At 34.0% G+C, this 17492-nt stretch overlaps 1 protein-coding gene across 1 annotated transcript in view; it reads left to right on the top strand.

The window, feature by feature from the left end:
* The window catches only part of NFATC4 (nuclear factor of activated T cells 4), a 2196128-nt gene that overhangs the window by 988433 nt on the left and 1190203 nt on the right, over positions 1–17492 (top strand). The window lies entirely within an intron of this gene.

Genomic DNA, 17492 nt, shown 5'->3' with positions numbered 1-17492 from the left:
TATATATATATATATATATATATATATATATATATATATATATATATATATATATATATATATATATATATATTGAGAGAGAGAATACATAATCCTGAAGGTTAAAAACATTGACAGTGAAAACATCAAACTACCACCCCATTGCTATCCTATCCCCCCTTTCCAAGCTCCTAGAGAAATGTATTCACACACAAGTGATGCACTTCCTAATCTCACACAATCTCCTCCCACCCACATAGCAGGGCTTCTGCCCAAATCATAGTACAACTACTGCTCTTCTGTCCTTCACCAATCAGGTTAACCAACTGAGAAACAACAATCACTTTGTATCAGCCATATTCCTAGATTTATCTAAGGCATTCGACATGGTCTCTCACAACCTACTTAGACACTCTAACTACAATGTCCTTTGCCCCCTCCACTACTTCCTGGTTCAAAAACTCTCTCTCTGATAGACAACAGGCAGTCAAATGGCAAGGTGCACTATCACCTTTACTACCAACTGCTATTGGCGTTCCACAAGGATCAATACTGGGTCCTCTAATATTCACAATTTTCACCAATAAACTACATACCTCCACCCTGCATGCATCACTCATATAGTACACAGATGACTCCACCTTAATCTGCTCAGCCCCATCCATAGCCACCCTTCAAAACCTTACCCAAGAATACTTCTGTTCCGTCGAGAAATGGATTACTGATATCCAACTTATTCTAAACCCCAACAAGACAAAATTACTTCTCTTTACCCCCAATAAATCCAGGACCATACCTACCTCCTTCACTATCCCCTCCAAAAATGGCACAACAATCTCTCCCTCAGCCCATACTAAGCTCCTCCGTGTAATAATAGATAAGGATCTTCACTTTGATGTCCATCTCTCTCAAACCATTAAAAAGGTACATAAAAAGCTAGGAACTCTATACAAACACAAACAGTTTCTATCAGATTAAGCACGAATCATCCTAGCCCAAACACACCTACTGTCTACCCTATTGTACACTTCCCCAATATTAACCCACATCAGGAAAACAGACATGGACAAACTGGACTCATGTTACAACAAAATAGCAAAATTCGCAAATAACTCCACATTTAGAAGCCATCACTGTCTTGCCCTAAAAGACCTACAGTGGTTAGAACTCCCACAATTAATTAGTTACCACACTAGTCCTCATCTACAACATACTAAAATATCCCCACAAAGCCCCAGCGTTAAATCAACTACTAAACCAATACATAGCAAACTGTCCCCTGCGGTCATCCAACAAAACCCTGCTCTGCGTATCTAACCCTAACAACACTGCAGGAAAAGCTCTTTCCTCCTATTCCAGCACCAAGAAATGGAACAGCCTCCCCCAATATATCACCTCAGCTTCATCTATATCACTATACAAAAATTACTCAAGTCGCACCTCACACAGTCCTGGCTATGTCCTTGCATCACTTAGATGCACTCCTCCTCCCCCCACTCTTACTACCCCATATTCTCACTCTTTACTACCCCGACAATACTGTACTAAAAATACTCCCATGAGCAGCTTCTACACAAATCATTATGTTTTGTATTTGTATATTATCTCTTGTGAGATACCTCTTTCACTGCATAAGCAAATAGGGAGTATTTCGCGAGATACCTCTTTCACTGCATAAGTAAGTAGGAAGTATTTCGCGAGATACCTCTTTCACTGCATAAGTAAATAGGGAGTATTTCGTGAGATACCTCTTTCACTGCATAAGTAAATAGGGAGTATTTCGCTCCTAAATATTCCTATCCAATTTCAACTATGTGTAAACTATGACTGCATAAGCTTGCATAGAACAAACTATTGTATATATACATTTTTTAATGCATTGTATTATATATCCTTTGTTTATATATATCGTGATTGTTTATATATATCTACCACTGTACTTGTTTTATGTGGAGCTTTTCTCCCCGGGCCTCCGCTGTAATTGGACCTTGCTCCAGTCAGATATTCCCGGTTAACAAATGTAAAATAAAATAAAATAAAATAAGTAAAATAAATAAATTGACCACATAAGGTCAAAACACAAAATCCCAAAGAACCTAAAAAGCAAGTGTTATGCATGGGGAAAGCTCTATTTAACCCCTTCTACTTATATATACGAACTCTTAGATGACATCACAGTGGGGAAAGGGCAAAAACCCACAATTTAGACAACAAGCTCTCATTTTTTTTAGTATATCTAAAAAGTCAGTAGAAAATGCATTCGGTGTTCTGTCTTTTGCCTTTTTGTGGTCGATCTTTCACCCATCAATTCCTTTGTCCTGTGGGATTCTAAATGTGTCTGATTCATATATGGGGTGAATCAAACTGCTAAAGTTGTCCATACGAAAAAGCTCCACCCATTTGGTTAAGTCATCATTATTGCACTTTGCAGTGGTTCTGTGTGAGACTGGAAAACAGCTGGCTTAAGGAAGGTTATCCCTTTCCCCAGTATTTTAGAGTATTGGAATTGGAATATTAAAGTGGCAAAACACACAAGTTTGTCTTTTTTCTAATTTTTAACTTAGCATTATGTCAGTGTAAGTTGACAGGAGTTAAGTGTAATATTCACATTATATATCTATATATCTAAATGTTATAATAAATTACCATGCATTATGGAACAAGCTTTTATCAGTCCTCCAACTGAAACACTCCTTTTCATTATATAAATAACTCACTATCTTAGGTTGTTACACTCTGACTCCTTTGCCTCTGTTAACAATGTATGTGTTCTGAATCATATGTTAAATACATTTCTAGGCCAGGTCATGTCTGAAAAGGGTCCACTGGAGTAGGTGAATTACTTAGTTACCAAATGAAAATGCTGTTGTCTTTTGGCTTTTCTTGGTTAAGGGTCTCCACAGCGGAACTTCAGTCTGCTAATGATTGGCAGTAGATTTTCATGAATGCCGAGGTGCCAGCTCGATGTTCAACCGTCAAAAAAGGCACGCCCATTTATGCATGTCTTTCGAACGCCCACCCAACCATGGGGAGGACATGCAGACTCCACACAGAAGGCACTCCACACAGAAGGCACTCCCTGCACTCCAGCCGAGAATCAAATGGGAGAACCTCTTGCTGTGAGGCAACAAAGCTACCACAGCACCACTGCAGAAGTCCTCAGTTACCAAATGAAAATAAAAACATAAATATAGAAATACATCCAAGTAGAATCGTAATCTGTTGTTATCTACAGTGTATTCAACACAACTTCACATAGCTTCATAGCTCTTAAATGTCCAGAATTTTGTCTTAAACTTTTTGTCTGTTCTTCATAAAATTTGTGGCTTTTTGGCAAATTTTGACATGACTAAATAATAGCATACATTTGAGTTTAAGACTTCAGATCCCTCAGACAATGCACATTTTCACAAATCTTGTTATTCTAGCAGCTTTCTAAGTTTATAAGAACAACATTTACAATCCGCCCTATTTGAGGGCCTTTGCCCCTATTATATAAGGCATTGTCCACATTTCCTGAGGAAAAAGGTTGAGAGCTATGATGGCAGACCAAAAACAATAAAAATCAGGTATACTTTGCAAAACTAAAGAAGCGTACCCAATTTTCCTTGGGTTTCTGTACTGTCTCAGAATACTCTTGTACCTCTAAACTCTCCAGAGTTCATACTAAAAAAAAGGCAAAAAAACAGCAGACATTCTTTTTTCTCTGTTGCTTCTACTGAATAGCATTAATGTGCTGTGCAAGTGTGGGAACGTAAGGTCCACATGTAGTACATCCACGGTCCACATGTAGTACATCCACAAATGTGGAAGAAGAGGAAACAGTGCAAAGGAACACTGTGGAGCCATTACTGAGACATTATTTAAGAGAGGCAAGCAATTTCTTTCTTAAATAATGCCACTGTATAATAGCAATAACCAACTTGTGGGTGAGGGTATATGAGGTTTTATCCATACTGATTTAAATTAATCAGACGGACTTTGTCCTCATGATCAAACCATGGCAAATGTGAGTAAATCCTCATATACCCACACCCACTCATGGGTTATTCCTTAATGATACGTCTGCTCTGGAACAGGCCTCCCATCCATAGTAAACAAAAATTCATTCTTGTGCATATGCAAACGCAACTTTGATCTATGGATAGGAAACAGTAAATGTACCCCAGAACTGCCCCCTGTACTTCTAATGGAGAGAGGTAGCCCCTAAATGCTTTATCCCATGCATGGGTCCCCCTTACATTATCTGTCATATAATCCCACTTATTCCCTTCAGGTGTAATATATAATTATCGGCCATGGGAGGCCAGTTTCTAAACAAATGGGGCTGGTTAATTTAAGTACAAAAAAGGAAACTGGTTATACTTAAAATGGAACAGCAGGGCATCCAGCCTAGTACTTAACTATGCAAGCCAGGAGTCCTTTTGCAACCATGATGCATTCTGTATATTTTTTTTCAGATAATTTGCTCAGGAGATTATCAGTTTTGTGGTTCATCAACACTTAAGCATTGCTTTTGGTATTGTTTCCATCTGAAGCTTGAGTCTGTGGATTATTTACTGTCCTTAAAATTAAACTAGACTTAAATTTTCTACAAAATAGTGATCTTTTTGTACACAGTATTTCTGCTGTTGTAGTCATGAACTTGTTAGGACTTTATTTTATGCAATACAGTTTGCATTTGCTGTTCTTTATGCACATCAGAACATTTTCATAATTTGACCATTAATGTATATTTTTTATGTACTTATTTTATTATTTGCATTTGTTTATTCATATTCCTAATATTGTTTCTTGACCACCATTTCACATTTATAAAATTGCACATTTTTATTTGTTATGGGAGGGCCCACACAGTTTACACTGCATACATCTCAAGACCCCCATAAACAGACTATTATTGTTGGTGATTTAGCAGCATTACTAAATATAATGTTTACATTAAGCTGGGATTTATGTACTATGGTTGGAGGTAGGCTTAAATTCAGACTGCAGGCATTTAATTGCATATTAACGATGCACAAGCATTGCAGAAACTAAGACTTCTAATAACAGTGTCTCATTAAACTGTGCCTGCATTAGGCACAAAGGAGGAACTGGTTACAGGGCATACCCTTGTAGGGGCAGCTGCAGGAACTAAGCAAAGCTAGCCTTGAAGCTGCTGTTTAGTGTTTCTTTTCACTAGCTTAAATGTGTGAAAAAATGTACAGTCTGTCAGACTCTTCCTTTCGCAGAACTTAGTGAGATGAAATATTGCACCTGCTTCCTTTCTAGTATCCTAACTCATGAGAAGATGCATTTTAAAAGTGCACTATAAGAATGATTAACTAATGTAGGAAATAAAAGATCATGGTTTTGCTTGGCTAGCTGAATCCTTTCTGGATATTGCATGTTTAATATACATCCAAGCCTGATTGTATACATGACAATAGCTATTTGCAAAAGCCATGGACAGTCAACATAGGTGGTCCCCATTAGCTGCCAGTAATGATTTCTATGAGACTGTTTATGGGTTCATAGGCATATGTTATGCTGTTGGTCTCAAGACTGTTACAAACCTGCTTAATAACCAGGGGACAGAATAAAACCTTGTTCCTGACAGGTAAAGATCTTCACCATTATACCAACCCCTTCCTCAAACTGATACTGCAGCCAAAGACAATTACAATGCTTTCACCATAGGTTCATGATAGGCTAGCTGCTCATGTGGCTCATTTTAAGCATAGCCAATTTCTTTCATAACTGAGGATCAAACCCTGTACTTTGTATCTGAGAGGGAAACACCTTAACCATTATGCTAACCCCCTCTTGTATTTCATAATGGAAGAACAAAACTAGAACTGTTCTAACTTGTAACTGATTTATAATAAATTTGCTTTTAATAATTTATTTTGGTGTCTTGTGTCTCCTCCTCTGCCTGTGTGCTATTTATGCAATAACTAGTTACTTTGTCTCCGAATGTTAATGTTAAACCTAGATGAGTGGATTCAGTGCTGCATTTGTAATATTGAAGTCAGGCTGTTATGTAGTCAGTTATGTATTGCACTGTAATACTCTTTAATATGAACTGCATGATTGGCAGTAGATTTTTACGTGCTGAGTTGCCAGCTCTGACACACAATCTTCAATGAAGCTATGCCCATTCACGCATGACTCCACACAGAAAACGATCTAACTGAGAATCCAACAGGACAACGTCTTACTGTGAGACAACAATATCACCTAGATATATTTCTAAATTTAGGTACATTAATATACTACAGTATAACCTGGATAGATTGCTATATTTAGCTGCATTAATATACTACAGTATCACCTAGATAGATTGCTACATTAATATACTACAGCATCGCCTAGATAGAGTGCTACATTTAGGTACATTAATATACTGCAGTATCACCTAGATAGTTTGCTATATTTAGTTACATTAATATACCACAGTATCACCTAGATAGATTGCTACATTTACCTGCATTAATATACCACACTATTGCCTAGATAGATGTCTACATTTAGCTACATTAATATACTACAGTATCACCTAGATAGATTGCTACATTTAGGTATATTAATATACTACAGTATCACCTGGAGAGATTGCTACATTTAGGTACATTAATATACTACAGTATCACCTAGATAGCTTGCTACATTTAGCTACATTAATATACCACTGTATCACCTAGATAGATTGCTACATTTAGCTGCAATAATATACTACAGTTGTTGTGTCTTTCGGCTTTTTCCCGGTTAGGGGTCGCCACAACGGAACTCCGGTCTGCTAATGATTGGCAGTAGATTTTTACGTGCTGAGTTGCCAGCTCTGACACACAATCTTCAACGAAGCTATGCCCATTCACGCATGACTCCACACAGAAAACGATCTAACTGAGAATCCAACAGGACAACGTCTTACTGTGAGACAACAATATCACCTAGATATATTTCTAAATTTAGGTACATTAATATACTACAGTATAACCTGGATAGATTGCTATATTTAGCTGCATTAATATACTACAGTATCACCTAGATAGATTGCTACATTAATATACTACAGCATCGCCTAGATAGAGTGCTACATTTAGGTACATTAATATACTATAGTATAAACTAGATAAATTGCTACATTTAGCTACATTAATATACTGCAGTATCGCCTGGATAGATTGCTACATTAAGCTACATCAATATACTACATTATCACATGGATAGATTGCTACATTTAGCTACATTAATATACTACAGTATCACCTAGCTAGATCACTACATTTAGCTGCATTAATATATTACAGTATCACCTAGATATATTGCTACATTTAGCTACATTAATAGACTACAGTATCACCTAGATAGATTGCTACATTTAGCTTGATTAATATACTACAGTATCACCTAGCTAGATTGATACATTTAGCTGTATTAATATACTACCATATCTCCTAGATAGATTGCTACATTTAGCTTGATTAATATACTACAGTATCACCTAGCTAGATTGCTACATTTAGCTGCATTAATATACTACAGTATCACCTAGATAGATTGCTAAATTTAGCTACATTAATAGACTACAGTATCACCTAGATAGATTGCTACATTTAGCTTGATTAATATACTACAGTATCACCTAGCTAGATTGATACATTTAGCTGTATTAATATACTACCATATCTCCTAGATAGATTGCTACATTTAGCTTGATTAATATACTACAGTATCACCTAGATAGATTGCTACATTTAGCTTCATTAATATACTACAGTATCACCTGAATAGATTGCTACATTTAGCTGTATTAATATACTACCATATCACCAAGATTGATTGCTACATTTAGCTACTTTAATATACTAAAGTATCACCTAGATAGATTGCTACGTTTAGCTACATTAATGTACTACATTATGCAACGATGCCCTATTAATATTCAAAAACGTTGTAAATCAGAGTTATAGTATTGGGAAAAGGTCCGATCACCCGGACTTTTTCCATTACTATAACTCTTTTTTTACAGCAACGGAGAACGCAAGATCTCCATTGCTTCACACTGTCTTGCTGTGTTAAACTCCTTTAACATAGTGAGATAGTTGTAAAAAGCAATGGAGATCTTGCTTTCTCTGTTGCTTTTTTCAAAACTGTCTCGCTATGTTAAATGACTTTAACATAGCGAGACAGCTTTAAAAAAAGCAACAGAGATTGCTACATTTAGCTACATTAATATACTGCAGTATCATCTAGATAGATTGCTACATTTAGCTACATTAATATACTACAGTATCATCTAGACAGATTGCTACATTTAGGTACATTAATATACTATAGTATCATATAGATTGCTACATTAATATGCTACACTAGCGCCTAGATGGATTTCTACATTTAGCTACATTAATATACTGCAGTATCACCTAGATAGATTACTACATTTTGCTACATTAATATACTATAGTATTACATAGATAGATTGCTACATTTAGGTACATTAATATACTATAGTATTACATAGATAGATTGCTACATTAATATGCTACACTAGTGCCTAGATAGATTTCTACATTTAGCTACATTAATATACTGCAGTATCACCTAGATAGATTGCTACATTTAGCTACATTAATATACTACATTATCACCTAGATAGATTGCTAAATTTAGCTACATTAATGTATTACAGTATCATCTAGATAGATTGCTACATTAATATACAACAGTATCATCTAGATAGATCACTGCATTTAGCTACATTAATATACTACAGTATCTCCTAGAGAGATTGCTAATATACTGCAGTATCACCTAGATAGAGTGCTACATTTAGCTACATTAATATACTACAATATCACCTAGATAGATTGCTACATTTAGCTATATTAATATACTACCATATCTCCTAGATAGATTGCTACATTTAGCTACATTAATATACTACAGTATCTTCTAGATAGATTGCTGCATTTAGCTACATGAATATACTACAGTATCATCTAGATAGATCACTACATTTAGCCACCTTAATATACTACAGTATCATCTAGACCGATTGCTACATTTAGGTACATTAATATACTATAGTATCACATAGATAGATTGATACATTAATATGCTACACTAGCACCTAGATAGATTTCTACATTTAGCTACATTAATATACTACAGTATAATCTAGATTGATCACTACATTTAGCTACCTTAATATACTACAGTATCATCTAGACAGATTGCTACATTTAGGTACATTAATATATTATAGTATCACATAGATAGATTGCTACATTAATATGCTACACTAGTGCCTAGATAGATTTCTACATTTAGCTATATTAATATACTACCATATCTCCTAGATAGATTGCTACATTTAGCTACATTAATATACTACAGTATCTCCTAGAGAGATTGCTAATATACTGCATTATCACCTAGATAGATTGCTACATTTAGCTACATTAATATACTACAATATCACCTAGATAGATTGCTACATTTAGCTACATTAATGTACTACAGTATCACTTAGATAGATTGCTACATTTAGCTACATTAATATACTACAGTATCTCCTAGATAGATTGCTACATTTAGCTGCATTAATGTACTACAGTATCACCTAGATAGATTGCTACATTTAGCTACATTAATGTACTACAGTATCACCTAGATAGATTGCTACATTTAGGTACATTAATATACTGCAGCATCACCTAGATAGATTGTTACATTTAGCTACATTAATATACTGCAGTATCACCTAGATAGTTTCCTACATTTAGCTACACTAATATACTACAGTATCATCTAGATAGATTGCTACATTTAGGTACATTAATATACTACAGTATCACCTGGTTAGATTGCTACATTTAGCTACATTAATATACTGCAGTATCCCCTAGATAGACTGCTACATTAATATACTACAGAATCATCTAAATAGATCACTGCATTTAGCTACATTCATATACTACAGTATCACCTGGTTAGATTGCTACATTTAGCTACATTAATATACTGCAGTATCACCTAGCTAGATTGCTACATTTAGCTACATTAATATACTACAGTATCACGTAGATAGATTGCTACATTTAGCTACATTAATATACTACATTATCAACTAGATATATTGCTACATTTAGCTGCATTAATATACTACAGTTGTTGTGTCTTTCGGCTTTTTCCCAGTTAGGGGTCGCCACAGCGGAACTCCGGTCTGCTAATGATTGGCAGTTGATTTTTACGTGCTGAGTTGCCAGCTCTGACACACAATCTTCAACGAAGCTATGCCCATTCATGCATGACTCCACACAGAAAACGATCTAACTGAGAATCCAACAGGACAACATCTTACTGTGAGACAACAATATCACCTAGATATATTTCTAAATTTAGGTACATTAATATACTACAGTATAACCTGGATAGATTGCTATATTTAGCTGCATTAATATACTACAGTATCACCTAGATAGATTGCTACATTAATATACTACAGCATCGCCTAGACAGAGTGCTACATTTAGGTACATTAATATACTATAGTATAAACTAGATAAATTGCTACATTTAGCTACATTAATATACTGCAGTATCGCCTGGATAGATTGCTACATTAAGCTACATCAATATACTACATTATCACATGGATAGATTGCTACATTTAGCTACATTAATATACTACAGTATCACCTAGCTAGATCACTACATTTAGCTGCATTAATATATTACAGTATCACCTAGATATATTGCTACATTTAGCTACATTAATAGACTACAGTATCACCTAGATAGATTGCTACATTTAGCTTGATTAATATACTACAGTATCACCTAGCTAGATTGATACATTTAGCTGTATTAATATACTACCATATCTCCTAGATAGATTGCTACATTTAGCTTGATTATTATACTACAGTATCACCTAGCTAGATTGCTGCATTTAGCTGCATTAATATACTACAGTATCACCTAGATAGATTGCTACATTTAGCTACATTAATAGACTACAGTAACACTTAGATCGCTACATTTAGCTACATTAATATACTACAATATCACCTAAATAGATTGCTACATTTAGCTTCATTAATATACTACAGTATCACCTGAATAGATTGCTACATTTAGCTGTATTAATATACTACCATATCACCAAGATTGATTGCTACATTTAGCTACTTTAATATACTAAAGTATCACCTAGATAGATTGCTACGTTTAGCTACATTAATGTACTACATTATACAACGACACCCTATTAATATTCAAAAACGTTGTAAATCAGAGTTATAGTATTGGGAAAAGGTCCGGTCACCCGGACTTTTTCCATTACTATAACTCTTTTCCAACAGCGGAGCATAGCAAGATCTCCATTGCTTCACACTGTCTTGCTGTGTTAAACTCCTTTAACGTAGTGAGATAGTTGTAAAAAACAATGGAGATCTTGCTTTCTCTGTTGCTTTTTTCAAAACTGTCTCGCTATGTTAAATGACTTTAACATAGCGAGACAGCTTTAAAAAAAGCAACAGAGATTGCTACATTTAGCTACATTAATATACTGCAGTATCATCTAGATAGATTGCTACATTTAGCTACATTAATATACTACAGTATCATCTAGACAGATTGCTACATTTAGGTACATTAATATACTATAGTATCACTTAGATTGCTACATTACTATGCTACACTAGCGCCTAGATAGATTTCTACATTTAGCTACATTAATATACTGCAGTATCATCTAGATAGATTGCTACATTTAGCTACATTAATATACTACAGTATCATCTAGACAGATTGCTGCATTTAGGTACATTAATATACTATAGTATCATATAGATTGCTACATTAATATGCTACACTAGCGCCTAGATAGATTTCTACATTTAGCTACATTAATATACTGCAGTATCACCTAGATAGATTGCTACATTTAGCTACATTAATATACTACAGTATCACCTAGATAGATTGCGAAATTTAGCTACATTAATGTATTACAGTATCATCTAGATAGATTGCTACATTAATATACTACAGTATCATCTAGATAGATCACTGCATTTAGCTACATTAATATACTACAGTATCTCCTAGAGAGATTGCTAATATACTGCAGTATCACCTAGATAGAGTGCTACATTTAGCTACATTAATATACTACAATATCACCTAGATAGATTGCTACATTTAGCTATATTAATATACTACCATATCTCCTAGATAGATTGCTACATTTTGCTACATTAATATACTACAGTATCTTCTAGATAGATTGCTGCATTTAGCTACATGAATATACTACAGTATCATCTAGATAGATCACTACATTTAGCCACCTTAATATACTACAGTATCATCTAGACAGATTGCTACATTTAGGTACATTAATATACTATAGTATCACATAGATAGATTGATACATTAATATGCTACACTAGCGCCTAGATAGATTTCTACATTTAGCTACATTAATATACTACAGTATACTCTAGATTGATCACTACATTTAGCTACCTTAATATACTACAGTATCATCTATACAGATTGCTACATTTAGGTACATTAATATATTATAGTATCACATAGATAGATTGCTACATTAATATGCTACACTAGTGCCTAGATAGATTTCTACATTTAGCTATATTAATATACTACCATATCTCCTAGATAGATTGCTACATTTAGCTACATTAATATACTACAGTATCTCCTAGAGAGATTGCTAATATACTGCATTATCACCTAGATAGATTGCTACATTTAGCTACATTAATATACTACAATATCACCTAGATAGATTGCTACATTTAGCTACATTAATGTACTACAGTATCACGTAGATAGATTGCTACATTTAGCTACATTAATATACTACAGTATCTCCTAGATAGATTGCTACATTTAGCTACATTAATGTACTACGGTATCACCTAGATAGATTGCTACATTTAGCTACATTAATGTACTACAGTATCACCTAGATAGATTGCTACATTTAGGTACATTAATATACTGCAGTATCACCTAGATAGATTATTACATTTAGCTACATTAATATACTGCAGTATCACCTAGATAGTTTGCTACATTTAGCTACACTAATATACTACAGTATCATCTAGATAGATTGCTACATTTAGGTACATTAATATACTATAGTATTACATAGATAGATTGCTACCTTAATATGCTACACTATCGCCTAGATAGATTTCTACATTTAGCTACATTAATATACTACAGTATCACCTGGTTAGATTGCTACATTTAGCTACATTAATATACTGCAGTATCCCCTAGATAGACTGCTACATTAATATACTACAGTATCATCTAAATAGATCACTGCATTTAGCTACATTCATATACTACAGTATCACCTAGATAGATTGCTACATTTAGCTACATTAATATACTACAGTATCACGTAGCTAGATTGCTACATTTAGCTACATTAATGTACTACAGTATCACCTAGATAGATTGCTACATTTAGGTACATTAATATACTACAGTATCTCCTAGATAGATTGCTACATTTAGCTACATTAATATAGTGCAGTATCACCTAGATAGTTTGCTACATTTAGCTACACTAATATACTACAGTATCATCTAGATAGATTGCTACATTTAGGTACATTAATATACTATAGTATTACATAAATAGATTGCTACCTTAATATGCTACACTATCACCTAGATAGATTTCTACATTTAGCTACATTAATATACTACAGTATCACCTGGTTAGATTGCTACATTTAGCTACATTAATATACTGCAGTATCATCTAGATAGATTGCTGCATTTAGCTACATTAATGTACTACAGTATCACCTAGATAGATTGCTACATTTAGCTACATTAATATACTGCAGTATCCCCTAGATAGACTGCTACATTAATATACTACAGTATCATCTAAATAGATCACTGCATTTAGCTACGTTCATATACTACAGTATCACCTAGATAGATTGCTACATTTAGCTGCATTAATATACTACAGTATCACCTAGATAGATTGCTACATTTAGCTACATTAATGTACTACAGTATCACCTAGATAGATTGCTACATTTAGGTACATTAATATACTGCAGTATCACCTAGATAGATTGTTACATTTAGCTACATTAATATACTGCAGTATCACCTAGATAGTTTGCTACATTTAGCTACACTAATATACTACAGTATCATCTAGATAGATTGCTACATTTAGGTACATTAATATACTATAGTATTACATAGATAGATTTCTACCTTAATATGCTACACTATCGCCTAGATAGATTTCTGCATTTAGCTACATTAATATACTACAGTATCACCTGGTTAGATTGCTACATTTAGCTACATTAATATACTGCAGTATCATCTAGATAGATTGCTGCATTTAGCTACATTAACGTACTACAGTATCACCTAGATAGATTGCTACATTTAGCTACATTAATATACTGCAGTATCCCCTAGATAGACTGCTACATTAATATACTACAGCATCATCTAAATAGATCACTGCATTTAGCTACATTAATATACTACAGTATCACCTAGATAGATTGCTACATTTAGCTACATTAATGTATTACAGTATCATCTAGATAGATTGCTACATTTAGGTACATTAATATACTATAGTATTACATAGATAGATTGCTACATTAATATGCTACACTGTCACCTAGATAGATTTCTACATTTAGCTACATTAATATACTGCAGTATCCCCTAGATAGACTGCTACATTAATATACTACAGCATCATCTAAATAGATCACTGCATTTAGCTACATTAATATACTACAGTATCACCTAGATAGATTGCTACATTTAGCTACATTAATGTATTACAGTATCATCTAGATAGATTGCTACATTTAGCACACCATTTAACAAATACTCAGTGCTCGTCAGAGGTGAAGGTAGTACATACAGCACTTCGAAAGTTAAATCATTGTGTATAAATATACCTTTGTAAGTATTTCACATTCCTTTTTCTTCTTTAAAGACATCTTCATAGTTACTAACCAGACATCTTATTTCTTCACTGTTTAACTTTAAATTTTAGAAAGCCAGATTATCTAGAAAATTGGGTACAAAACCTTCCACCATTATCGAAGGAGCTATTTCCTCTTGTTCCTTGTAAGTTATTTTTTCATTAGCAAATCCAAGAACACTGCATGTTTTTCTTCATTTGCATTACAATCTCATTGTGGATGCAAAGGTTTGTTGTATGTTTCATTGAATTTCAGGTCACTCATTATGTTGACAGTGTACTTAGCATCAAAATTCAGAGGCTTTCCTTTCCGACTCATGGATTAACTTTCTGAATAGTTAGATTGTATACAATATGTAAAAGATATGTCTGCTTTGCTCTCCAGACTGCCTTCCTTGCTAATGTAAGATGTGAACACGACATATAATTTCTTTCATCAACTCTTTCAGCACACACATTTTTAAAATGTTTATTTTCCTTAATTCTGCAGGCTCTTACTATGTGCTTAAGTTAATCACAAACAAGGCATTCTTTTTGGTTAAATGCGCAGTAGTGGTATGCTTTCCTCAAAGTACCTTCAGCATGCATTAACTTTGTTTGCTTACTAGCTCTCCAGAAAACATACTTTACATTTCTGTTAATGAGCAATGTTGCAGGCTATTTTAGACTGCCTTACTTTTAACTCCTACATGTTTCTCTTTGCTGCTTCCAGTGCTGAAGCAATTTTAAAGCAGTATGACTTTTAAATTATGCCACATCCAATCCATTCAAGATTTTCTCTAATGTTTTTCCATAATTAATTACTCAGAATACCTCAAAACTTGGAACCTTGCCACATGAGATTTGTACAAAGAATTAAAAAATACATGCAAAGCTCTTGTCTGAGTAAATAAATTAAATCACTTTTTGGCAAAATATGGTATGTTATGTAAGGACTCCTGGAAACAATTATTTCAAAACAATAGTATTACTTATCCTTACATCCTCACTTCATCACTTTCAAAGTCAGCTACACATTTATTAATATGCTTATTTCCAAAGTGCTATACAGTAAATTGCCATAAATAACAATGAATTTAAAATTACCAGACTATTTACCTTTATTAAGTAATATAAAGATTTAAAAACAGTATATGAACATCAGCATAAGTCCTGAAAATACTACTTTAAATTAATAATAATACAATGAATCAAATGACTATAGGTAGGATAAAAGAAATACAGTAACAATAAACAAAAGGACAACAGAGAATATATAAACATTTGCCATTTCAGATATTAATGGTGTTTTAAAGAGCCCTGGAATCCATTGCACTGCTAAGTACCAACAAGTCAGTAGTAGTTTTAACTGTAACAAGAATGCAGCCGGCATTAGTCATCAATGACAATTCAGTTAAAGACCCAAGCTAAATGCCATGAAGAACCCTCCAGAACCAGTTAAGCCAACATAACTTTTAATTCCATGTGAACAGAACAAAGTGCCTTGGAAGTCAAGAAATTCCTAGCTAGGACTTAAAAATCATGTTGTTCCACATCAACAATCAAGGAGGAATATCATGGTCTCTTATTCATCTGATATTCGTTATAAACAGAAGTATATCAGAACACAGTAGATCCAGAGATGCTGAAATAGGTTTATATTGTTTCACAGTACACAGTTGGGTACTTCTTTTAAAGCAGCTATGTTTTCACTTTTCTCCATATTAACCCCTATCAGAAATATTAGAAAAGGTAATTAACTGCCAACTCATAAAACTTCTCCATGGTAAGAGTATTATGTCCCCATATCAATACAAATTCTGGGTAACCTGTGGTATCATCAGCAAAACTTTACCTGGTAACTTAATCCAGAAAGGCTTAAATACTGAGAAGGCAGAGACAATCACCTTCCTGATCCTGTCCAAGGCCTTCAGCACCATCTATCATAATACACCGTTTATTGTGCGTTTCTGCTGCCTTTTATGAACTCAGTGCCTTGTGTTTGCATGCAACTACATTAAATGGATTCAAGGACTGCTGCCCATAAAAAAAGCTATAAAATTAAGTAAAACTGTATTCTTTGATTACCGTATTATGCAACAAAACATGTACATCAAGAATTTATATTAAGTTTTCCTCTTTCTTTTCATTTTTATAAAATCAGATTTCCTGCCAGTGCGATGACTTGTACCTTTTCTAAAAGCAGATGATTCTATCAGCAGACACTCTTAAAGGGAGGCTGTGACCATGACTTAGAACCTTGTAAAGACAAGTGGCCCTGTCAGGCAGTGAACGCCAACTGGTTTTGTTTAGCAATTACTGAGGGGCTGCTAATAGAATAAAGCAGCAGAGTTTATTCTCAGCAATATACATTTTGTGAGTATTGTGGCCTGATTGTATAATTTATTGATTTTATTCCTTTATTGACATTTGGTGACTAGGAAAGTCTGAATGAGTGAGGAACCCATTTTCAACTGATGCCTGGGAAGAAAAGCTCCAACAAATTATGATATTT

This window comes from Protopterus annectens, chromosome 12.part0 (genome assembly GCF_019279795.1).
Source record: "Protopterus annectens isolate FY-2018-M chromosome 12.part0, PAN1.0, whole genome shotgun sequence".
Lineage (NCBI taxonomy): Eukaryota > Metazoa > Chordata > Ceratodontiformes > Protopteridae > Protopterus > Protopterus annectens.
This window is presented reverse-complemented; position numbering and strand designations above follow the sequence as displayed.